Source organism: Oryx dammah, unplaced genomic scaffold (genome assembly GCF_014754425.2).
Source record: "Oryx dammah isolate SB20612 unplaced genomic scaffold, SCBI_Odam_1.1 HiC_scaffold_3, whole genome shotgun sequence".
NCBI lineage: Eukaryota > Metazoa > Chordata > Mammalia > Artiodactyla > Bovidae > Oryx > Oryx dammah.
Window position 1 is genome coordinate 113,752,714 of NW_024070187.1, and position 25,584 is coordinate 113,778,297.

The following is a 25,584-nucleotide window of genomic DNA, read 5'->3' on the forward strand; positions in this document are numbered from 1 at the left end:
TTAAGGTTTAGTCAACAATACAACAGTGGTGCTAAAGAGTTTAGACTGGAGTTTAGCTGGGCTTTGGTTGGGGTTAAGTTTATAAATAGGATTTGAATTGGGATGGGTTAGGGTTAATTGCGGAGAAGGCAATGGCACCCCACTCCAGTACTCTTGCCTGGAAAATCCCATGGATGGAGGAGCCTGGTAGGCTACAGTCCATGGGGTCACTAAGAGCCGGACATGACTCAGTGACTTCACTTTCACTTTTCACTTTCATGCATTGGAGAAGGAAATGGCAACCCACTCCAGTGTTCTTGCCTGGAGAATCCCAGGGACAGGGGAGCCTGGTGGGCTGCCGTCTATGGGGTCGCACAGAGTCAGACACGACTGAAGCAGCTTAGCAGCAGCAGCAGCAGCAACAGCAGGGTTAATCTTGAGGGTAGATCCAGGATTTGAGATGCAGTTTGGATCAGGATTAGGATTCGTGTTGGGTTAGGGTTTAGCTTTCCTGATGGCTCAGCGGTAAACCAAGCAGGAAATGCTGGAGACTTGGGTTCGATCCCTGGGCCTGGAAGATCCCCTGGAGAAAAGCGAAAGTGGAGTCACTCAGTCGTATCTGACTCTTTGTGACCACATGGACTGTACCCGCCAGGCTCCTCCATCCATGGGATTTTCCAGGCAAGATTATTGAAGTGGATTGCCATTTCCTTCTCCAGGGGATCTTCCTGACCCAGGGATTGAACCCAGGTCTCCTGCCTTGCAGGCAGATGCTTTACGGTCTGAACCATTGCTGCTACTAAGTCGCTTCAGTCATGTCTGACTCTGTGTAACCCCATAGACGGCAGCCCACCAGGCTCCCCCATCCCTGGGATTCTCTAGGCAAGAATACTGGAGTAGGTTGCCATTTCCTTCTCCAATGCATGAAAGTAAAAAGTCAAAGTGAAGTCGCTCAGTCGTGTCCGACTCTTCGAGACCCCATGGACTGCAGCCTACCAGGCTCCTCTGTCCATGGGATTTTCCAGGCAAGAGCTAAATGAAAGTGAAAGTCGCTCAGTCCTGTCTGAATCTTTGCAACCCCCTGGACTGTAGTCCATGGAGTTCTCCAGGCCAGAAGACTGGAGTGAGTAGCTTTTTCCCTTCTCCAGCAGATCTTCCCAACCCAGGAATCAAACTGGGTTCTCCTGCATTGAAGGCAGATTCTTTACCGACTGAGCTATCAGGGAAGGGATAGCTTCTCAATTACAGAGAAGGGAATGGCAGCTTACTCCAGTATTCTTGCCTGGAGAATTCCGTGGACTGAAGAGCCTAGTTGGCTACAGTCCAAAGGATCGCAAAGAGTTGGATGCGACTGAAGCGATTAAGCATGCATGCCTGCAGGAGAGGGTCAGCAGTGGGCTGGGCTGGGGTGAGTTAAGAGCTGGAATTTGAACCCTCACCCCTCGCTGTGGCTGCAGAGACCAGCTTGTGTCTCTTCCTGGCTCTCCCGGTCTGGCCACTGAGCATCCAGCCTCACCTTGATCCAAAGGTCCGTGACCTCTGACCCCTTGCCACTCCCTAGGGCTCAGCATACTCTTCTGAATGCGCGGCTCCTCTCTGATTTCCTCAAGGCTCTCCCAGCTCTAAAAATTCTAATTAGGCAGCCTCCTCTCCAGGCTCGAATTATGAGCTATTGTCATGCAGGAACCCAAGAGTACAAAGATACTTTCAAAAATGGAGCACAACAAAAGATGAGGTTGATAGCGTCAGGCTCTGGTATTATACTTAGAGAAACTATTTAAAACCCGAATACTTTTTTCTGCTGTGTGTTCATCAGAATCGCTCAGGGAAACCTTGTGTGTGACTTCCACGAAAGGTTTGTATCGACAGGACACGTTATCGTTCAATTTCCAGGAAAGAAGAGTAGTTAGATGCCTCGTTCCAGATATTGTTTCAATTACAGCAGAAAAAATACATATACGAATGCCAGGAGGAAGCAAATATCTCCTTTTCATTCCCAAGAAGGCGCCCTTTCCTGATGTCAGAAGAGCCCCACAGTAACAGGAAGCCCAGTGGGAGGCCCTGGGGATTTGGCGGCCCCTGCCCTTCTGGACTTCCCTGGTGGCTCAGCTGGTAAAGAATCTGCCTGCCATACGGGAGACTTGGGTTCGATCCCTGGCTTGGGAAGATCCCCCAGAGAAGGCAAAGGCTACCCACTCCACTATCCTGGCCTGGAGGAGTCCATGAACTGTATAGTCGGTGAGGTTGCAAAGAGTCGGACATGACTGAGCGACTTTCACAGCCACAGCTCTTCTGGAGGAGGTGAAGGCGACATCAGGCGCATTTTGGAAATTTAAAGCATCATCACTTGGTATGGCTGCAAGGTGGGCCGGTGTCCAGCAGGGGGCAACATTCAAGGCCCCACCCCTCCAGACTGGTCCCAGTGCTTGAGGCTTTGGGGGCGGGGACAGAAAGGGAATTAGTGGGTCCCAATCTTAAAGGAAATCCACCCTGAATATTCACTGGAAGGACTGATGCTGACGTTGAAGCTGCAATACTCTGGCCACCTGATGCAAAGAGCCGACTCATTGGAAAAGACCCTGATGCTGGGAAAGATTGAGGGCGGGAGGAGAAGGGGACGACAGAGGATGAAATGGTTGGATGGCATCACCGACTCGAAGGACATGAGTTTGAGCAAACTCCAGGAGCTGGTGATGGACAGGGAGGCCTGGCATGCTGCAGTTAATGGGGTCACAAAGAGTCGGACACGACAACAACTGAACAGCAACAAAGCTGGAGACTCACTGCCCACCCGTGGAACTGGCCCTTCAGCCTCCCGCTCACCCAGAGGGACCCCTTGAGGTCGAACTCGGAGCCCGCCCTCCCTGCGACCTCACTGGCAGGTGGGCGTCTGAGCTGCTACGCAGAACGCCCCTGGCAGCGTGGCTGGGACCCAGCACCTCCCTCATCCCTCCCGGCCTCACACACTTTGCTCCAGGCATGCCAGCTGCTCTGCTGTGCTCTGCTCCGCCCTGATGGCCCCCCGAGCCTCCCCACCTTCGTGACTGGGACCCCTCTGCCCAGAGCACTCTTCCCAGAGTGACCCTTCACAGCTCTCTCTTCCTCATCCATCAAAACTAGCTCGGCCACCTCTCTCAGGAAGCCCTCCTGGGGCTCCTCAGGACACCGGCGGGCTGCCAAGGCCCCATCACGGGGGCTCATTTTCCCAGTCTTCCTGGGTGTCTGTTCATGCGCTCAGGGCCCCTCGGGGCAGGAGCCTAGATGCTTCACTTGCAGCATCCCGGGTCCATCACAGGCGGAATCCTCCAGAAAGACTGTTGGAGGGACTCATGAGTGCGCCAGCGGGTGAGTGAGGGTGACCAGCCTGCTCACCGGTGCGCAGGCCCCGGTGATCTAAGCGGAAACTGTGAACACCTGAGTGGACTGAGTGAATGCCCCCGAAAGTGTGGGGGAAGCCAGCTCTTCCGGGCGCCGCCGGCCTGCTGGGGGCGGGGAGGAATCGGGGCGACATCTCCCCACATCAACGCTTGGCAGCTCAGGGTGCCTGCCCGGCCCGCTAGCCGCACACAGGCCTCAGCGCTGGGCTCCTGGCCAGTGTGGCCCCTGCTCCAGACAGACAGAGCGACAGACTCGGCCCCAGGGCTGTCCACGCTGGCAGGACCCTCGACCTCCCACCTCTCATCTCCCAAGGGGCAAACGGAGGTGCAGTGCGGACTGGGTCACGGGTGTGAGGGTCTGTGGGCACCTCGCCCTCCACTGCCCGGACGCCCGCCCTCCCCCACTGGCCTCTGATTGCATCCTGCCAAGGCTGAGCCGCCAGGTGAGGGCTGGAAGGTGGAGGGGCATGCCTCATACCCACTCCCCGGGCAGCGGCGGGCAGGCCCTCAGGCCGCTTCGGACCAGACGCCTTCCTGGACCGCAAGGCCCCACCTTCCTGCACCCAGGCCAGCACCCAGGCTGTCCTGCGGCCCCTGACCCTGACCATCAAACTCACGCCAGACGTACCACTGTCCACTGGGAGCCAGGCAGAGAGCATCCAAGACGGCCCGGCCTGAGAAGCCAGGGTGGGCCAAGGACTCAGGTCAGAACGGGACGGGTCGGTGAGTGGCGATGACCCTTCACATAGCGTTCAAAGGCCGGGACGAGGCAGGTCTTAAACCCTCCCCCGCCACCCAAACACGGTGGCTCTGGGGGCAGCTGGGGCGGTGGTGGTGGGAGGCCTGGTCTCGGGGCCTCACCCTCCCAGGACGGGACGTGCTGGGGTCACAGTGGAAGGCCGTGTGGACGGGCGGCGTCCAGGACGGCACACGTGCTGCCTGCTGGCGACTCGACGCCAGCATCGCCAAGGTGACACATGGTGGGCACCGACTCCTCTGTGTCCCATCTCCACCCCAGGCTCCCAGGCTCCCCCAGCCCCCCTCCTCCCGCCCTCTCCTCCCTCCCCCCCCATGCCCCCCATCTCTGATGTCTCCAGAGAGGTCATCAGGACCCCCCGTGGATGGGGATGTTCACGTCTGAGCTGGCCTGCATGCAGGCCTTGGAAAACCCCCGCCCTTGTCTATTTAAGCCATTAGGAGTGGGTCTCCATGGAAACCACTGCACTGGGAGACCCAACACAGATGAATGTTCAAGGATCAGGGCGCGGGGTGCCGGGGAGACCATGGCTTCCTGCAGTGACCAGCGTGGGGGTCCTGGGGACTGAGTCTTCTGGGGAGGATGCACTGAGGCCTGGGCCTTTCACTCATGCGATCGGGTCGCTGTCGCCACCACTGTATGGAAGACAAAGGCCCAGGGGAGTGGGGCCGCCCGCACAAGTCCGGAAGATGAACGTGAACCCCACAGGGTCTGGCTGGACCTGAGGCTCCTCCCCACAGCCTGACACGACGGCTGAGTGGCCTTCAGCTGCAGGGTGACCTGCCCCGTGCCCCGCCGGTCAGCCATGAAAGTTGGACAGTGTTGGTCCCTCAGTCGTGCCGTGGCTGACTCTTTGCAACCCCATGGTCTGTCCATGGGATTCTCCAGGCAAGCACACTGGAGTGGGTTGCCACTCCTTTCTCCAGGGGCTCTTCCTGACCCAGGGATCGAGCCCCGTTCTCCCGCACTGCAGGCGGGTTCTTTACCGTCTGAGCCACCGGGGACGCCCGGGCCATCCCATTCACCGCCCCTGACTTGGTCTGTCTGGGCACTTGTAACAAAAGCCCGCAGAGGTGGTGGCCTGTGAGCCACAGACGTTTACTGCTTACAGTTCTGGCCACTGGAAGCCAGGCACCAGCGCGTGCGGTCACGTCCGGGTGAGGACTGTCTTCCTAGGTTGCAGCCAGCCCTTCTCCCTGCGTCCTCGTGAGACAGAGGGGGTAACAGGCTCTGTCAGCTTCCTCTACAAGGACACAGATCCCACCCGCAGCTGGTGAGTCAAATCACCTCCTGAGGCCCATCCACACATAACCTCAGGCTGGGGGTAGGAGTTCAATGTGTGAGTTGTGAGGGAACAGACACTCAGACCACACCTGGACCTCGTCAGGCTGCTGGGGTCGGGAGGCAACAGAGCAGAGCACGTCCAGGGCCTGGCACAGCCTGGCACTCGGGGGGAGGACCTGCGGAGCCTGGCACGTGGAGGCCAGGGGCGAGGGTCACCCTGTCCACCTTTTGGAGACTTAACGCCCACGTGCAAATCTGCACCTGTGACTGTGCTTTGAACAGAATGTCCTGTGGGATCCCAGCCTGGCACCAGTCATCATCAGAAACGCCCAGGAAAATTCCATCTCTTACCAGCATAGAGTTCGAGGCCCCTTCAGGCCTGACTGGCACCCGGGGCCAGGCTGTGCCCCCAGGGGAACTCGCTGCTTCCCAGGCGCTGCTCAGATGTGGCTGGGACGAGCGTGGCTGTGGGTGTGGACACCACCTCCCAAGGGCTGGCTCAGTCTCCTTCATGGGAAGCAGGTCATCCTCCAGGGGTGTGGCTCCTGGTCGCCGGGGGGCATCTTTTGAGGTGGGTTAGGGGTGCCCCCTTTCTGACTGCACTCCGTTTCCAGGGACCAGGGGCGCTCCATCCTGGACCTTGGTCCAAGGCTGGATTTAGTAAAAGGAACATGCATTCATTTTAACTGTTGTTGCTTGCCACCTAGAAAGCGGCATTTGGCACATGAAGGGTTCCAGAACCGGGATCTCTGGTGCAAAGCTGTCTCTGGTGGTGGAAGGGTCAGGGTCACGGGCATGTACCCTTCATGTATTAGAAGGTGGTCTTGGCTGCCCTCAGAGCAGAGGTTGCGGTCACAGGGCAGGACTGGGGCCTGGCTCTGCCACTTTACCTCCCGAAGCCGTGGTTTCCTCACTGTATCGGGGTGGGGGCCCCCCAGCACAGGGCAGACGGCACCTCATCACCATGTAAAGGCCTGAGCAGGGCCCAGGGCTGTGCGCCCGAGGAGCTATGCCCACTGCCCCGGAGGTGGGCGAGGGTAGACCCCCACCTCCTTCCGGGCTGGGTGCCCGCCAATGGGGCTGCTCTGAGCCTCCTTGAAGGGTCGGCTTTCTGCCCCAGAACAAAATCGGCTGTCTTATTATTCACCCGCTTCTGGCTCTTTAATCACTGGCATTGTTGCTCTGGGACAGATCACTGGGACAGATGCGTGGTTGGACAGGGGGGTGCGGACGCTCCCGTGTGTCCAGCGGGGGCTCCTCTCTCTTCTCTGGGGACCAACTCCCACCCCATGCTGCCCTTTCGAGGGATGGCTCAATGACCGCCAACCTAAGGAAAGACAAGTCAGATCATAAAAGGGAAGAATCGAGGCGACCCCAAAGGGAAAGTCGTCAAGATCTCCAACCTTTCTCAGAGGCAGGCACACGTCCACTCGCCTTCAGCCCGTCCCTCTGGCCTGGGAGCAGCCACCAGGACACAGAGCCTGGCCTCCTACTCAACCGTCAATGTCCCAGCCATGGGGAGGCCCAGGGCGGCCCAGGAGACCTGCTCGGTGAAGCGGAGAAAGCTGACCTGAAGTGAGCGGTGTGAAATGAAATCACGTCCACGGTGGGTGGATGGACAGGACAGACCAGGGCTTCCCAGACCAGGAAGCCCCCGAGGCCGTGCAGACTGCACCTCCAACACGCCATGAGACCCAAGTTCAAACCCTAACTCTTCCTTATAGCAACAGGCTCTCCTCTGCTCTGTGTCACTGGGGGGCCAAGTAGGAATAAAAATGCTGACCTCTTAGGACCGCTGTGTGGACACCTGTTTATTATTATTATTACTACTTTTATTTTCTTACATTTTGGCCATGCTGCACAGCATATGGGATTTCAGTTTCCCAACCAGGGATGGAACCCACACCTCCTGCACGAGCAGCATGGAGTCTTAACCCCTGGACCGCCAGGGAAGTCCCTTTTATTTTTATTTTTTTTCTTACTGAGAAGCCCGGGTCCAGAGCAGAATGACTACACAGAAGTGTTTCTGCTCTGACCTCCTCCCTTTGGCATCAGGGACTTCTGATTCAAGATGCAGGCTGAGGGGACGGTGATGGCCCTGGATTGCAGAGGGAGCCCTGCCCAGCACAGAGCCCTCCTCCAGGTTTTGCCACAAGGGACCAAGGAAGGTGAGGAAGGTCCTGCCAGATGAGGAGAGCCATAAGCCAGGCGCTCAGGCCGCCCCACGGAGCCTGGGGAGGGGGGCAGGGTGGCGTTTCAGGAACTGCCAGGCACCCAGTGGGCTCTCCTCCGCGCACAGCAGTGAAGATGAGTCTTGCCTCCAGGTGCCGGGGCCCAGTCGGGAGCCTGAGGCCAAGAGGGGCTGGCAGGGGGACAGACGGAAGCGCTCTCGAAGAGCGGCCTATGCCCTGCAGCTCAGGAGAGCGGCCCCTGCCCAGGAGCCCTGGACACTGGGATCCCCAGCTCCTGCCTCACTCTCACCAAAGCCCCGAGACATGCGCCCATCTTAACGGCTGTCTGCTCTCCCCGGGAGTGGGAGGTGAAGACAGAGCCAGCCATCACCACAGGGGTTAGAGGTACAAAGTCAGGAGGCGGCGGGGAGGAACCAGGAGGAAAGGGGATGCCGTGATCTAGAACTAACCAGCTCCCCTGTGAACAGAGCTAATGGAACAGCCAGAGCAGGCCTTCCAGGTAAGACAGACACTGTTGGAGGCGAGGGAAGGCCCGAAAACCCCGTGTGAGATGGACCAGTGTGACTGACTCACTGTGCGGGACGTCTGAAACTAACACATCGTCGTCGACTGTTGGCTGCTGTTCAGTCTCTCCGTCGAGTCTGCGGCCCCGTGGGCTGTAGCCCTCAGGCTGCTCCATGGGATCCTCCAGGCAAGAGCACTGGGGCGGGCTGCCATTCCCTCCTCCAGGGGGTCTTCTAGGGATCGAAGCTGCGTCTCCTGCCCTGGCAGGCGGGTCCTTCACCACTGAGTCACCAGGGAGGCCCAAGTCAACTGCGCTTCAGTTTAAGACCCTCAGTCAATGCTGAGCAGAAGAGCGAGTTGATGAGCCGGAGCAGGGGACGCCAGACACGTCCGCTGGTGGCAGTCAGCGCTTGGCATAAGGAAAACGCAGAAGTCAGGACCGAGGAATCGTTTTCTCTCCGAAAGCTTGGGCCCGATCTCTAATGAGAGACCCCCACTCTGTCCCAGCCCCCAGGACTCACAGACACACGTCCCTGGCCTGGCGGCTGCTTTGCCCCCTCCTCAATGACCTCACGCTGGCTGAGTGATCAGACGCTCACTCTCCGTCCACACTTACGGCTTGGCGCCCCCCTGCCCCCTTGTCTGTGTGGAAGGACCCCAACTCTGTACCGCTGTGTCAGCTCGCTGGCGCCGCTGAAACAAAACCCCAGAGGCTGGGAGCAGGGCACGATTCTGGAGCTGATGCTGACCGCGGCGAACTGTGCATTCAACAAGGGTGGACGTGGCCCATCTCTCATGTGAAGTGAAGTCGCTCAGTCGTGTCGGACTCTTTGCAACCCCGTGGACTGTAACCCGCCAGGCTCCTCTGTCCATGGGATTCTCTAACCAGGCAAGGATACTGGAGTGGGCTGCCATTCCCTTCTCCAGGGGATCTTCCAACCCAGGAATCCAACCCGGTCTCCCGCATTGCAGGCAGATTCTTTACCGTCTGCGCCCCCAGGGAAGCCCTGTGTATTCAACTCATACATATTCAACCACAATTAAAAATAAAAAATAAAATTCAAAGGAAAGGCCCTCTGCCTGTGTCTCCGGTGAGAGGTGATATGAACGTCCTCTTTGAAAAGCCAGCCTCCACCAGGGCTGCAGGGGTCCCGGACTCTGTCCGAGGAGCCCACAGCTGAGCCCTGCTGAGCTGGCAGACAGGTGGGCAGGGCCCCAGCTGGCTGACCGAAACTTCTCAGTGGAGACATCGGGTAATAACACTTGGGGGCCCTGCCCAGCCCCTCACAGGAGTGAGATACAGGGTGTGTGGTCCTGCCCAAGGTTGGTCCCGCCCTGAGCTCCAGCCCAGGGGCCGGCCTCCTATGGGGGGAGGCGGGGTCACCCCATATCTGTGTCTGCCCCACAACTCTGCTCTGAGCCAACTTCCTCTGGGCAGCCTGCTACCGTGAAGACGCCAGTCCCCAGTCCTGAGATCCGGGCATGGCACCTAGGAGTCTGCGTTTCACAAGCTCCCTAGCTGATCCCAAGAGGCCTCCGGGACTGCTTTAGAGAAACTGCTTGAGAATCTCCAGCACTTACGGCTGTCTGATCCCACTTCATCCTTACAGAGCCCAGCAAACTAAACATTACGAAGCCCCCTTTTAAAGCAGGTTTTTTGAACTGTGATTTCATATAACACAAATTTTAGAGGTTACAAGTCTGTCTCAGAATTGCTATCAAGATCCTACCGGGTCTGGTAAGTGCTTTGTAAACTGTTGAGTGCTCTATACACAGAGAGGGGCTTATTATTGTAGTGGATTATTGCTGTTTTTACTGGTCAAGTACTCGGAGGAGGGCGGGGCGTTCTGACACTTTCTCTGAGGGGTTCCTAGAGAGGGGGAGGCTGCTGGGTGGGAGCGTGTTTGGCTGCAACAGCAGAGTATTATCTGGGCGCCTCACTTAGACACGGGTGGGGAGCAGGGGGCTGCTGTCTAAATTTTTCATTTGGAAATAATCTCAAACTGCAGGTAAGTTATGAGAACGAAAGTAGAACAAAGAATGCCAGGTACCATTTACCTGAATTCCATTACTGCTAACGCTTTACCCCATTTATTTCATCGTTGATTTCCTCCTCCCCCTCCCCTGCCCTTCCCCTCCCCCTCTCGCCCCTCCCCCTCCCCTCCCCCTCTCGCCCCTCCTCCTCCCCCACCATGGAAATGTGCAATTTTTCTCTGAACTGTTGGAGACCTAGCTGTAGGCATGGCAGCCCTTCACCCTTCAAGACAGAGCTCTTCTCTTACATAACATCAGTGCGATTATCAACACAGCTCCAATATCCTTATCTAAGCTGCCGCTTAAATTCCCACTTTGCCAGTTGGCCGGATGACGCCCTTTCTCGCCTTCTCTCTCTAGTCCAGGATCACTTGGGGGTCAGGAGCTGCACTTACCTGCCTGTCTCTAGCTTCCTCTCATCTGGTGCATTTCCACAGTTTTTTCTTTTATGTCACTGACATTTTTGAAGATTGCAGTTTTTGTTTTTTTTTTAAATAGAACAGTGCTCCTTGGGGTTTGTCTGATCCCTCCTCTCTATTAGATTCTGGCTACAGTCGCGCACGGATGACGTGTCCTCCCCGCTTCCACGTGGAGTACACACGACAAGCATCTGCCTCTCGCCGGCGAGGTTGTTTCTGGTGAGCTGCTCAAGGAGCCGTCTGATTCACCTGCTGTATTTCCTTGCAATTGATAAGCAGTCTGTAAAGCAGACTCTTTAAAGACCCTGGAAATGGTCATCAAAACGTCCCTCTAGACTTAACATCCATTAGTGACTGCGGATCCAACCCTAGGTTGCTAAATGTCGATTTTCCAACCCAGCAGCTCCTGCGCGTGTAGCAGTTGGCATCCAGCGTGCTAGGAAAGCACTGCGTCTTCTGTCTCATCCGTCTGTCATCCATCCATCCTCCTGTCTGTCCATCTCTGTGTCATCTGTCAGGTAGGCAGGTGGGTGGGCAGGTTCGTTAGGAATGTTTGTGTGGATAGATGCATCCATATCGCCATCTGTTACTCTACCCATCGATCTATCTATGGATCGTGAATGTAGGTAGGTGTCTTTTATCAGCATGAACATCTGTAATCCATCAGGGTCTTTTGTTAGTTTGATGCTCAGACCACCCCGAACACCGGCCCCTGAGCACCCCGCTGAGCCGGCTCTGGGTCTCTGACATCCCACCTTTGCCAGCATCTCTTTACTCTCTGGCAGACAAGAGGTTCCTGGCTCAAGGCGGGCTTTCCCTGCCGCAGCCCTAAAATCAGCCATTTCTCCTGGAAGCCTGGTTCCTTTTAGGAGAAAGTGGTTTAGAAATCAGAGTGTCTGGGCGCCAGGGTTCACGGACTCAGGCTTTCAGACACATCAGCAGAGGAACTGTGCACACATATGTACGCGTGTAAGCACGCAGCAGACACGCACTGCAAGGGCACTGAAAGTGTAACAGTGAAGGGGTCAGTCACTCAGATGTGTCTGACTCTTTGCGACCCCATGGACTGCAGCCACTGGGCTCCTCTGTCCCTGGGATTCTCCAGGCGAGAGGACTGGGTGCCTTCAGTGGGCAGCCATTCCCTTTCCCAGGGGATCTTCCCGACCCAGGGATCAAACCTGGGCTTTCCGCACTGCGGGCAGATTCTTTCCATCTGACCACCAGCGAAGGGCCCTGGACACTGTAGAGCTGCTGAGTTCATACTGATCACCTGGGCTGACGCCCGCCCCACTCACAATTCTGTCTCTTCTTCCCACGGCAGTGCCCCCAGGGATGTGCCCTTAGCTTCTCAGCAGCCGGACAAGTTCAGTTCAGTTCAGTTCAGTCACTCAGTCGTGTCTGACTCTTTGTGACCCCATGGACTGCAGCACACCAGGCCTCCCTGTCCATCGCCAACTCCCGGAGTTTACCGAAACTCACGTCCATTGAGTAAGTGATGCCATCCAACCATCTCATCCTCTGTCGTCCCCTTCTCCTCCTGCCCTCAATCTTTTCCAGCATCAGAGTCTTTTCAAATGAGTCAGTTCTCATCAGGTGGCCAAAGTATTAGAGTCTCAGCTTCAGCCTCAGTCCTTCCAATGAATATTCAGGACTGATTTCCTTTAGGATGGACTGGTTGGATCTCCTTGCAGTCCAAAAGACTCAAGAATCTTCTCCAACACCACAGTTCAAAAGCATCAATTCTTCGGCACTCAGCTTTCTTTATAGTCCAACTCTCACATCCATACATGGCTAGTGCAAAATCCATAGCCTTGACTAGACGGACAAGAGCCCGACCAGAGGCTGTTCTAACTTGCTCCCGCTTTTCCCTGCCCCATCTCCAGCCCCATCCAAGACTCGAGGTGTCCAGACCATCACTCTGGGTTTGCTTTTGTTTCCATTTTGGTTTTCAGGGTGCCTCTGGACCCATGGAATTTGGTTTCTACCAGTTTGCTTTCAATTCTGTCTTCCCCTATCGCCTCCCCTCTGATTGAATTGACTTGAATGTGTAGAACAAGAACCTGCTTCCAAAGGCGAACTTCACAGAGGAGTTCCCCCACCCGCTCTCCCGGCAGGGGAGGGATCTCATCCACTCCTTGCTTACCTGCCCTGAGTGTCTTCTCGTAAAGACAGGCCGTCTGGGTGCATTTTTGCTGTTCCTTTTCTTTATGACATACACGGTGGCCTGTGGTTGCACTGTTGCTGCCCTTGAAATATTACATCCTAGAAATCACTCCAAAGTGCTTGGCGGAGATGCTTTGGTGAGTAGCCCAGCCCCACCCCGCTGTGGGTGTGGGGTACTCAGTCCCCACCTCCTCTTGTGCCTGTAACTCTCCCTACTTTGCCGCGATGACCACTGATGGAGTGAACACCCTGTGCCCGTGTATTTTGTGATGTGGAAAGTGTATCTTTGGGGTGAATTCTTCAAAGTGAGGTTGCTGGGTCAGAGAGTAAATGCACGCGTGGATTTGTCCACCCACAAGGGGGACACCGGTTTCATTGCCACCGGCAGCATCTGAGCCTGCCTGTTTACCCACAGCTTCGCCAGCAGAGCAGGTTGTCAGACTTTTGTGTTTTTGCCAGTCGGATGGATAAGAGATGGCACCTTGCCTGGCTTCAGTCTGTAGCTCTCTTATATGGAGAAGCAAAGTGATTTTTCTCTTGTCCAAGGGCCGTTTTCACAGCCCTTTTGGGCAAGTATTTTTCATGTAGTTTGCTCTTTTCTCTACATGATTTTTGCACCTTTGTTTCCCACCTTTTAAAAATTCTTCATAAAATTCTTCATATTTAAAAATTCTTCAAGACTTCTATCTACGAGGTAAGTTCCAAATGTTTTCTCCTAGTGTGTCGTTTACTTTACTTATTTTTCATGCAAGACTCCCCATTTTTGCAGACAAATGTGTTGCTGTTTTCTTTATTGGAGCTGAGTTTTTACTCACAGCTGGAAAGCCTTTATCTGCACCCTGCTTACAGAAGGATTCACCTGTGTTTGCTTCTGGTATTTGTATATCGGAGCTTCCTACTTCCAGAGCTCTGATCTTGTGAGTTTACTCTTCTGCCTGGTGTGAGAAATGGATCTAATTTTATCTTTCTCCAAACAATGATCTACTCGCCTGGCCTCATTTTACTTGACGGATCATGACTGCTGCGGGGAACTGAGACGCGTCGTTCATCACACGCCGGACTCCTCCGCCGCGGCCTGGCTCCCTGGCTCTGCAGCTCCGCGGTTCTCCCGCTCCGCGGCTCTCCCGTGTCATCAGCCCGCTGTCTCCAGGAGAGGTCTGCGCAGCATGCCGTAATGCCCACCCCGAGCCCCTCCTCCTTGCCGCCCTCAGCTATTCTTGCCTGTTTATTTTTCCATACGAATGTTAACATCAACCGTGTAGCTCCGTGAAAAAATGCTCATTGGAATTTTTATTAGGAGCCCATTAAATTTATACCCTAAATCAGAGAGAACTGACATCTTGATGATGTTGGGACGTCCTAACCTTTCTATCTTGGGTCTTCTTCGTGCCTCGCAGGAGTGTTTTATGAGCTTCTTTCACACGAGCTCTGCACATGTCTTGTCAAGCTGTCTGCCAGGGGGCTGCGGAGCAGGGCCTGGGCTGCCAGCCAGTTGGCACCGCCCCCACCACCGCCTGGCCCTCCCATCCCCCTCCGGCCCCTGCCCTCGGACCGTGTAGCCACTTCAAGGGGCCCCTTACCTCTAGCATCTCTGCGTGTTTGGCCAATAGGAAGCCGCCGGAGAGAACAGGGCGGGTTGAGAGAGACAGGCAGATTCCCGGGCTCGCTGCTTGCCAGGCCGGGGAAGCGAGGCTGCAGCATGTCCGGGGCAGCCCTGTTTCTCGGCCACAGCCGCAGCCCTCCCTCTGGGGTCCGGCCACGCCCCTTCCCGGAACCCTGGGGCCCGGGAGGTCCTGGCTCCCCTGCAGCCAGCCATGTCCACAGTTGCCCTCCTCGGACGCCATCCTCTCCATCGCCTACTGGCGGGCCCCCCAGCCCTGACCCTGGGTCCCCCCACTCTCTCTGCTGAGGGCCCACGTGGAGCCTTGGCCTGGGACCCCCTCACCCTCTTCTCCTTCCTTCACTCCTCTCTGCCTGTCCCTGCCCAGCCTCGATCCATCCTTGGTCCCTGACCGGTTGCGGGTCCGAGGTCAGCCTCACTCTCACGCCCCTGGACACCTGGTAGCCCCTCCTGCCCTCCTCCCGCCGCTGTCTCTTTCTCCAGGCCAATCTCCGAATGGCCTTCAAGGGACTCTGCTCCCCTGTGAAATGAGAGCCTTGTTACGTCTCTTCCATGCTTGTCGAACCCCCGGAGACACCCATCCCCGGGTGGCGACCAGAACCTGTGCTCACCTCCCACCTCCCCGAGATCCATAGAACTCCGGTGACAATGGCGTGCCCGCAGGAGGAAAGCGCGCAGGAGGGCACAGGTCAGCAGGCAAGCGGGGCTTTCGATAATGGACGGTGGAAGAGAGGCACGTGGGTTGACGGATGGTGCAGAAGGGAGATCAGGGCATGAACCCTGCAGGAGGAGCTGCAGGAACCCGCCCGACAGAAGCACACGGCGGCGCCGGGCTCACAGTCTGCAGGGGAGAAGCGGAAGGGACCCCTGTCCCCCCCGTCCCACCCACTTCCTCACTTAGAGGGCAGGCAGGCTGCTTGGACCCCCGGGGAGTAAAACACTCCCTGGGTGAGTTGTCCTAGCAATGAAATTGAACCTCTAGGGGACACCAGTTGTCCCCCACAAATCCTTTCAGGCTCCAGCTCCTGGAAAGGCCAAAGCAGCTTCTTGCCATTCCCCTAAAGCTAAGCTTCCAGGGGATGAGGCTCATCTGCCCAGAGGAGAAACAGCTCTGACACGACAGCAAAGGAAGCTCCCACCAGCCAGTCAGGCGCTCCCTCCTGGACAGGGAGCCTCGCTGCGACCCCCAGGCAGGTGGGCCGAGCGCCGGCTAACCCCGGAGGAGACAGAGGCAATCGAAGGAGCCCAAAGCATTCTCAGAATCGCAAGAGCGCAACGCGTATTTCTCATGCATCTGGCGTGAGAAAGTCAATCAAGGGTGTGCTCCGGCAAAAGCAGGGCATAAGACCAAGACAGAAAAAGGGGTAGAAGGTGAGAGTCAGGGAGCCTGACTCTGTGCAGGGGTGAGGGGAGGCCCAGGGCAGCACTGGGAGGAGGCCTGGTCAGCCGCTGGTCTACACTGGAGCAGAGGGGGAAGTCTACAGAAAAGGCAACTTGCAGAATGGACGTTATAACACAAAAGCAACCATTTTTAGGGAGGAAGTGATGATATAATAAACCACATGTCTAAAAACAAATGCCACTGAAACCTGCAGGAAAAGAGCTGCACTAGATCTTTGGGGGAAAATTGACAGGTGACATGACGCTGAGCAATCAGTGGGTGATGAGTGGACAGAATGCACTCGCCTGGGGATTGCAGGAAGGGTCCTTGGAAACCCAGGGGCTGTGACAAAGGACTGGTGGAAAGGGGACATCATCTCAGCCCAGCAGCCAGCTCTGAACCGTGTTTACGCCGTTGGAACAATCTAAATGTTCTTCCCTGGTTTTCTCATTTCTCACCTGACCCAGGGTCGGGCGGGACCACAGGGTCTGCTGTGAACGTCAACTGCTCTGACAAGGTGAAAATAGACTGTGTCGCTGGCAGAAGGGCACACAGAACCGGCGCGCCAGTTTACAAAGATTCGTGTCGGTTCCGTCCACTTGTTTGTCGGTGGCTTTCCTCCATCTCCCCGAGAACACACGCCCCACCGAGGAGCTCTGGTTCCCTCCCGTCTGGACCCTCGCACAGAGCCTGGGAACAGGAGGGTGCTTGGTCTCTATTCATGGCCGACTGGGCCACACAAGCGCAGTGGCCACCAGGCTCCCGGGGGGAAGCCGGTCACCACCACATCCCGCGATCTCAAGTCCAACCCAGCGCCAAAGGCCACGCCAGGCCCCCCGCTTCAGGTGCACCCGACGTCTCCCCCTGTGAGTCTGCCCCCAGCCCCTCTCCAGTGCCTCTTCTTTGCCATCTGCCCACAGCTGGACCTCCTCCTCCCAGGGGACTGGGGACTTCCCAAGGGCACCAAATCTGACTCGGGGCTTCTAGGAGCTCAGGGCAGTGCCTGGCAAACAAGTGGTGCTCAAAAGCCATCTGCCAACTTGTTAGTTTCTTGGAAGTTGGGTTTGTCTGCCGAGAACCTGGTGAAGTCATTGAAGCCTCACGCTTTGCTTCAATCAAGGGAAAATCAGGCCCAGTTGTTGAGCCAAGTTGTATGAAAACAATCGGGTAAAAGTCCCACACCTGTGGTTGAGAACAGGGTGAAATTCTGTAAAGCCTCTGCCTGCAATGCGGGATACCTGGGTTCAATCCCTGGGTCAGGAAGAGCCCCTGGAGAAGGAAATGGCAACGCACTCCAGTATTCTTGCCTGGAGAATCCCATGGACGCAGGAGCCTGGTGGGCTACAGTCCACGGGGTGCCAGAGAGTCGGACACGACTGAGCGCCTTCACTTTCACTTTCCCACCTCCAGGAGCAGCCCCTGTTCCTTCTTGGAGGGGGCCTTGGACTGACAGCTTGTCTGTAGCCTTTGCTGGTCACCAACCTCTGCTCCCCTGGTTTTGGGGGTGGCTGATCCCCATGCCCCCGTGGTCTCTGGGTGGGTGCATGGCCTAGACCTCACCCTTCATCCCCTAAAGTGCTTAGCATGCGTGGATCCGTCAGAATCTTCCCCAGGGCTGCTGAGCTGGGGTGGTGGGGGACCATCACTCATGTCCTAAGTGGACAGCAGCCTGCCTTGGGACAGAGAGGGTCTGTGCCGTCCCCAGACCCTGGATGACATGAGCCTTTAATCTCAGGCTGCGTTTGGCCTTGGCATTCCCAGCCAAGTGGCCCTGGTGGGCAGGCACTCGGGACACCATGCTGGGACCACAGTCACCCCCACCTTTCACGGGGAACTCCCACCCTCTGACTTCAGTGACCCAGTTCGTCAAGCCCCCATCTAGGGTGGGCTCCAAGAAAGCCTGTGTGCTAGTTGCTCAGCCATGTCCGACTCTTTGCAACGCCATGGACTGTAGTCCGCCAGGCCCCTCTGGCGAGAGAGGCTGGCACCCAGTAAATGACAGGTGTGGTCACTCACAGTCCCCCGTGGCCATTCGAGGGTCTGTGCCGTGGGAACCAGAGCCCACGGGTTGTCTCGACGGTGGCTACAAGCCAGGATGGTGGTCCCGGTCACCTCATGGGGGTCTGTTCTGTGGCTGCGCCTGAAACACCCCTCCTCGTCTGATCCCTAAAGGCCCTCCCCTTCGGCCTCAGGCAGGTGAGGACCTCAGCTTGCAGGCACAGTTGGGCTTGAACCCAGATCCCTGACCCCACCTTGTCTCTCCCAGGGGGTTTGTCTCAGACATCCACCTGCAGGGGCAGGAACGGGGCTGGTTTTCATCTGGATGTTGGGTGACGAGACGTGTGAGGGTCCCGAAGACCCCACTGGCTCTGGGTGGAGTGGGTTGCTGCGCCCAGATGGAGGGCTTTCGAACCACGCCAGCCACTCTCAGCCCCGCCGTCTGCATCTCCACCGTGGTCCTCTGCTGCAGGCTCCTAAGGATTTTTCATGATCTGCTGAGATGTCTCGAGAGGCACATGAATTATCTGAGCTGATGAATTTCCTCTCCAAAGATACACTTGCGGAGCTTTCAGAAAGAGCAAACTGGGACTGTCTTTATTTTCCTCAGTGGAGGAGCTGGGGGTACAGAGCCGTCTGCAGGTGGAACTGGGGGCTTCCCTGTGGAGAGGCGCCCAGAGGCCCGGGTCACTCATCAGCGCTGAGTCTGAAGCATGATTGTGTGGGGGAGGCAGGAGGGTGGCCTTTGCCCGGCTCCCACTGCTAATCCAGGACGGGCCTGGCCCTGCTCTTGTTTCCAAAGCACCTCTGTGGGGCCCCTCTGTGCCAGGCCAGTCTGGCACACGTAGTGTACACACCCAGAGCTCTGCTCCCCAGCGCGTGGGTGAGGCCCGAAGCTCCAGCTTGCCCGGGCCCTCGCTTTGGCCTCACCTTCCCCAGGATGGAGCCCACTGGCCAGTCCCGCCGGGACCAGTTCTCACCTGAGGTGTGGGCCTGCTCCCGGGAGCCAAATCCTACCATACCCAGACTGTACCACCATCTCTGTCCAGAGAGCCTCCCAGGAGGGCAGGGGAGCTCCTACCGCAAACTGCGCGGTGGGAAGGTTTCTGTAAGCCTTCAGCCCACGTTTAACCCGCCCCCATGTTAACCCGCCCCCACATTCATCTACCTCCCGGTTAATCTCTATTGAGAATTTATTCTAAACCAGTGGCTGTCACATACATCCATTAACGCATTAGGCCTTCAAAGGCCCAGACAGAAATGAATCTGCCTGCAATGCAGGAGACCCAGGTTCAACGGTTCAATCCCTGGGTTGGAAAGATTCCCTGGAGAAAGAAATGGCAACCCACTCCAATATTCTTGCCTGGAGAATCCCATGGACAAAGGAGCCTGGAGGGCCACAGTCCGTGGGGTCGCCAGAGTGGGACACAACTGAGAGACCAACACTGGGGGGGGAGACACTGCAATCATCCTGGTTTCGCAGGAACAGGGCCCCAGAGAGACTCAGAAACTTACCCGGAGACACACAGCAAGGAAGCATCAGAGCCGAACTTCACACCTCCCCCACAGCCCACCTCCCAGGCCACACTCTCTCCCGTGCTGGGCGCACTGGGAATTGCACACTCAGCCTGGGGCCAGCTGCCCTTCGGAGGGGACCCAGGCTCCGACAGGGTCTGAGGCTCCCTCGTCTCTTTGGACCAGGTTCGGCCGCCCCACCTGGCAGGCAGGCCCACCAAGCGCCGAGACTGAGACAACCGGCCCACTGAGGTGCGGAGCCTCCCAGTGTGGAAACACAGCCTTCTCAGGGTCCCGTCTGGCGGCTCCTCTGTCCGCAGCGAGCAGGGAGGAGACAGGGTGGTGAACGCCCAGAGCCGTTTGGGGGACTGCCGGCCGAGTCTTCTCGGCGACAGCAGGGGCTGTTCTCTCGCCCTGGAGGCTGAGTCTCTCCGTCAGCTCCCAGTGCTCGCCCCTGCCGACCTGGCTCATCATGGCCCCTGAGGCTCATCCCAGCCCAGCAAGGAGCAGGATGCAGGGCTGAGGGCAGGAGCCTGCGGCTTCCCCTCATCCGATGAAATGAGAAAACAGTCCTGAGCACTGACTGCTCCCGGAAAATCCCCAGGATCCCAGGAAGGGGTCGGGTGGGATCGGGGGCTTGTCGGTCTCTCGGGCAGCTTACCGTCCAGCAGAGCATCACTGGACGGAACAAGGGAACGCGAGGCCCTGTGTTTGGCTCAGGGCCACCTTCCCTGAGGACCCAGAGTCGGCCAGCAGCCTGGGGACCTCGGCCCGCCCCACCCCTGTTCTCCTGAGACAGTCAAGCCTGGGCCCCCAGCAGGGCTGTGCCCGCAAGGGCGGGGGTGCTCACCTAGGTCACCTACCTGGGAACATAGAATGCGCTTCTCTCAGGAGCTACCCCCTTGAACCCCTGGTTCCCCTAGAGCCCCTGTCCCTGGCCTTATCAGTGCCGGGGGTCACGGGGGCAGGATCCAGGCACCCTGTAAGGAATTCCATGTGAGGATTTGATTCCTTGGCTGTACTTGCCTCTTTCCCCCAAAGTGGAAGGTGGAAACCCAGCTGAGTGAACCAGCTGGTTAAGTTGACCTGCCCAGGGCTGGGGGGCAGAGAAGGCACTGGGAGCCCCCAGATGGGGGCAGGGGGTGTCTGGCGACCTCACGACCTGGAGCCCTGCCTTCTCCCTGAGGCCCAGGACTCAGGGCCTGGGAAGGTCTGGTGCCTGCTTCTGACACGCCCATGGGTACTGGTCACTGGCCTCTAGGCCTCGCTCCCTTGTAGGGGAAGGGACCACGGGCCCTCTGAAACTGCGTCTCCAGGGCCTCCGCCCTCCGGTTTGGGGGGAGCCGAGGGTGGCCACGGAGAGCTCTGCTACAGGGGCCTGTGGCCCAAAGCGTGAGACACCCTGTGTGCTGCGAGGCAGTGGAAGGAGCCTGCCCCGTGGGGCGGAGAGAGGGGAACCCCCGGCCTCCGCGGGGCCGCCCGCTGCTGTGCGCTCACGTCGCTCGCTCTGCAGAGCAGTGTCAGGCTGACGGCAAAATGAGCACAGCGACTCCCCATAGACCGCCGCCCCCCAGCATCCAAGCCAGGTGTGCCCTTTGGAAACGCCCTGGCCTGTCTGTGTCTCCTGTGTCAACGCAGATGGAAATATTCTGAACCCCAGGAAGCCGAGACAGAGGATTGACAGCGGGGTGGGGGGGCAGTGTTGGGTGGTGCTGCCAAGCCCCAGCCACCCTGGAGGCTGTGGGCCGAGGAGGCCCTGCAAGACGGCCCCCCTGGGGGATGCAGGGGTGCGCGGGGAGCAGTCCCTGGGGCCCAGGATCACCCCGGGGCCCAGGATCACCCCAGGGCCAGGGGGCAGAGGGGAAGGGCCCCGACACGCCCACTTGTTTCTCGGCGGGAAGAAGGCCTGTGTGCCCGCCAGTCTTTGAGGACCCAAGTGGCACAAGAAGGAGGGGGTGGGGGTCACAGCATCTGACTTGGAGGTGGGAAAGAAAGAACCCCAACCTGAGGGACAGGGTGCTGCGAGAGGCAGCGGGAGGGCGAGCACAGGGGACGGACGGCATGGCCTCGGGGGCTGAGATGAGGCCCCAGATGCCCTCCTGCCCCGCGCCCTTTGGGCTCTCCCAGCCACCTGGGGACCGGGTGAGTGGGAGCTGTGTGTTCGGGGCATCAGTGACTGAGCGTTGTGCTTTTCAAAGAGGAAATCGGCAAGAGGCACGTTGGCTCAGCCGCGCAGGAATCCCAAAGCCTCAGATGTTTCTGGGCCCTGACTGCCTGTCCTGCGGTGGCTCTTAGTGGCTGTTAGCTTGGGGTTGATGCTAAACCTCGAGCAAGAAGGATGAAAATTCAGTCCCAACAGTCGTTGGCTCCTCTGCCTTGGAGATCGTGCAGAAACCAGATGATCAATTTTTTCAGAGCCTTTAATGGAACATTATTTCCCTCTCCTTTGAAATCCGTTTCACCAAAGCCAAAGCTTCAGATAAGGTTAAAGAGCTGTTGAAACGCCAGCGATGGGATCAAGCAGCAGAGAACAGACTGACCGCAGAGAACAGGGAGGCGTCAGCGAGCTGGGAGCCACAAAGGGTTCTGTGACCTCGCAGGGGAGCAGGGCCCGTGCTTTCCTCGTCAACCCCTGACACAGGGGCTGTGGAAATGCTAGCGAGTGGCTGTGAGCATGCGTGAGTGGACGGATGCGTGAGGGGGTATGTGGAAGGTGGACCATAAGCAAGCTGAGCGCTAAAGAATTGATGCTTTTGAACTGTGGTGTTGGAGAAGACTCTTGAGAGTCCCTTGGACTGCAAGGAGATCCAACCAGTCCATCCTAAAGGAGACCAGTCCTGGGTGTTCACTGGAAGGACTGATGCTGAAGCTGAAACTCCAATCCTTTGGGCACCTCATGAGAAGAGCTGACTCATTGGAAAAGACCCTGATGCTGGGAAAGATTGAGGGCAGGAGGAGAAGGGGACGACGGAGGATGAGATGGCTGGATGGCATCACTGACTCGATGGGCAAGAGTTTGAGGAAACTCCGGGAGTTGGTGATGGACAGGGAAGCCTGGGTGCTGCAGTCATGGGGTCGCAAAGAGTCGGACAGGACTGAGCGACTGAACTGAACTGTAAGAAGCAAGCCTGCTAACCCCCCTCACGGCGTGATGACGCTCGGCTTGCCTGCCTCACAGGTGATCCAGTGATACCAGAACTCTCCCAGGGGGCCCCCATGACCACCTGGATCTTCTCTGGGGGGCCCCAGGCGTGGTGGGGTCTCCCACCCCAGCCCAGGCACCCCAGGGGGCAACAATGGTTAAGAGCATCCCAGCTCTGTCCATGCAGAGCGGAGGCTGGATCGGTCCTACCGTGGAGAAGCTGTTTGAGGGCAGGCTGGGGACAGAGGAGTCTGGCCCGAGGGGTTCTTCTGGGGGAAAAATCATAAAAAGCCCCGGTCAGACAGCTGGACCCCGAGCTGTCCTTTTTCTCAAAATGCCTTCTCCAGCAAGCAGTCCAAACGTGAGGACGCACCAGCCTGTGCTGACACGCTGTGGTTGTGACACGTTTTAAAATAACTCACTAGATTGTGCTAACTGCTCATCTCTTTCTGTCGTCTCACACGCTGCCTTTCATGGTTTGGGGGTTGACTCTGCAAACATAAAGTGTTCCCTAGAAGCCTTCTCCAGGCCTCTGCCCACGCGCAGGTCGGGTGACAGGCCTCCCGCGGTGGCTGAGCAGGTCTCACTTGCATCTGTTGCAGCTTGATCGGTGTGGGCAGCTCTTCCAGAAGCTGGTGTCGCCAACCTCAAGGCCGAACGGGAAGGTGAAGCGGCCCAGGCTGGCGAGGGCTGGAGAGCATCTCCACGCAGGCGCCTCATGTGCAGCCTCTCACGTCTCCCTTGCAAGAACCTAGAGGGAAGGCTCTTTACCGTAAGGAAGCGGGGGCTCAGAAAGGTGCCCGACGTGAAGGCGATCGCTGTTTCCTCCGTCCCTCCTTCTTCTTCCTCATCCCCCCCCCACCCACCGAGTTCTGGCCCAGCGGATCCTTTCCAGGAGGGGCCCAGCCTCCTCAGAGTGCAAAGGAGGCTGTTCCCTTGGCAACAGGGTCCTTCTGCCTCCCTGGGCAGGGCTGACTGCCTTGCCAGAAGCCCCTCCAGAGGACCCCCCCGCCCCCCGCCACCCTGCCTTGGGGCACAGCTGAGCCCCTTGAAGGAGGCAGGCCTCTGGGCCCCACCCTCAGGGGACCGTGGGTGGAATTTTTAAGCTGAAGAGGTATTCTTAAAGAGCACCCATGCAGCCTCGTTAAACCTCCTAAAATAATTGCAGTTAAGCAATTACTTGCTTTATAAAGGCGTTCGGAGGTGTTCCGAGCCAGGTTCCCGTTTTGGGGGATGAAAGCCAGCCGTTTTGTGCTGCAGAGCTGTGCTGGGGGCGGCTCGGTGCTCCAGGCCACCACTTCTACAGGTGCTGCGTCCTCAGGCTCCGGGGTGCGCTCTGGGGGTCCCCCCTCCCCTCTCCTCTCACCCCGCCCACACCGCCCAGCCTCTCGTCAGGGAGCCCGAAGTGCGAGGAGCCACAGAGGAAGGCCTGGTCCCAGCGGAGGAGAAGGGCTTCACAGAGCAGGCGCTGCCAGAGCCGGGCCCCCCGGGGAAGGGCCAGAGGGGCTGGTCCCCCACCCCTGGGTCCCCCTCTCTCCCTCCCCCTCACACCACACGAAGCGTCTCCTGCGCCCGGACGTTTTGGGTCTGCCGTGGAACACGGTGACCCCTGCCCTTGGGACATCCAGCTTGTGGACAGACAGATGGCTGTGAGCACCCGCGCAGGGCTGCAACACACCATCAGAGGGAGGGCCTGTCACGATCTTGGGGACCCCGGACGCCCTTCCTAGAGGAGGCATGTGAATATAGACGGCCACCACAGTGTGGCAAGAACGCTTCCCCTATAGCCTGGCCGATGGAGAGCGGTGGAGAGGGGAGTGTGAGTCCTGACCCAGAGCCTCAAGAGGCACCCCCAGGGTTTATCTGTTGGGAGCATCGTCTGATCCCACCCTGCGACCCACAGAGGGGAGAGCACGACCGAGCTGGGCGGGGAGGGAGGCAGAGCACAGAGCGGATGTGGAGCCCACGGCCCGGAGCCCTGCACGCGCTCAGCCGGGAGCCGCCAAGCCCTGGCCCAGCGCAGGCTGGTAAGTGAGAGGCTCATGCTGTCTGCAGTAAGCTGCAGAGCTTGGATGTTCGTTACGCAGCATCACTGTGACTGAAGCTAACCCACACAAGGTGATGCCGATTCTGGAGCCGAGTCCAACAGAGGGTGGCCAGGTCAGGGAGGGTACCACCCCCCCACAGGGAGGGCACCCACCTCCAGCAAAAGGGAGAATGCACAGAGGGATGGGGTGTGCCAAGCGCCCCCCAACCCCACATCTCCACCAGCTCTGTACACAGCTCCTACCCTGCCCAGCACCCAGCGCAGGAGGCTGCTCCCCCGCCCGTGACCAGGCGGAGCTGGTGCGTCCTCAGGGTCTGCCCACCAGGGTGGGAGAGACGCCAAGGACAGTCCTCTCCCCCAACCTTCACTCCCTGGGCTCTGCTGGGCCTCAGAGACCATCTCCAGCCTAAGACCCCTCCTAGAAGCCCTGGATCAGTCACTCACCCCACGAGGAGTGTGGGCCAAAGCCCAGCAGATCTACACAGCCAGCACCCCGATTCTCCGCCCCCGCTCACCTGACTCTGCACCCAGCCCGGCCCCGGCCAGGCCTAGCAGAGCAGTCCTCTCCTAGCCCCTCTCACCCCCCTTTGCTGGGTCTCCCACTGGCCAGCAGGGGCCTCAGCCCTCTGGCCGGTAGCCCTCCACCTCTGCCGGAAGCCACAAGCACTCTCTGCCTGGTGACAGAAGCAGGCGTTGGCCAAGGGGTGACTCTGCAGCCCAGGGACTCAGACAGGGTGTCACTTTGGCGGCCAGGCCCCAGCAACACGCAGTTTCCCAGGTCTGGCTTTGGAGAACCAGCGGCCTTGGGCGGGCTCGGGGCAGGCATTTCTGCCTGCGCTCACCTGGGAACGGACAGATGGAAGGGCCTCGGTCCGCCCCGTGCCCCTTCCGCGGCCAGCAGGCTCCCAGGCGGCGGGCTGTCTGTCTGATGGTGCCGGCCTCTTCCATCGTCCGAGCTCGGTGCCCAGAGCGCATTCCACGATGTCAGCCTTGCAGATGGAGAAAAATGGGCTGCTTCACCCTTGAGAAGAAACACTCCATTTTGGCTCCATTATCCACTAACTGGCTCCACTGTGTCCTGGATCTCTGCCTGGGGCCCAGAAGGATGGGAACCACAGGCCCACAGGCCCTCCCGGAGCCCAGAAGGACGGGGACCACAGGCCTACAGGCC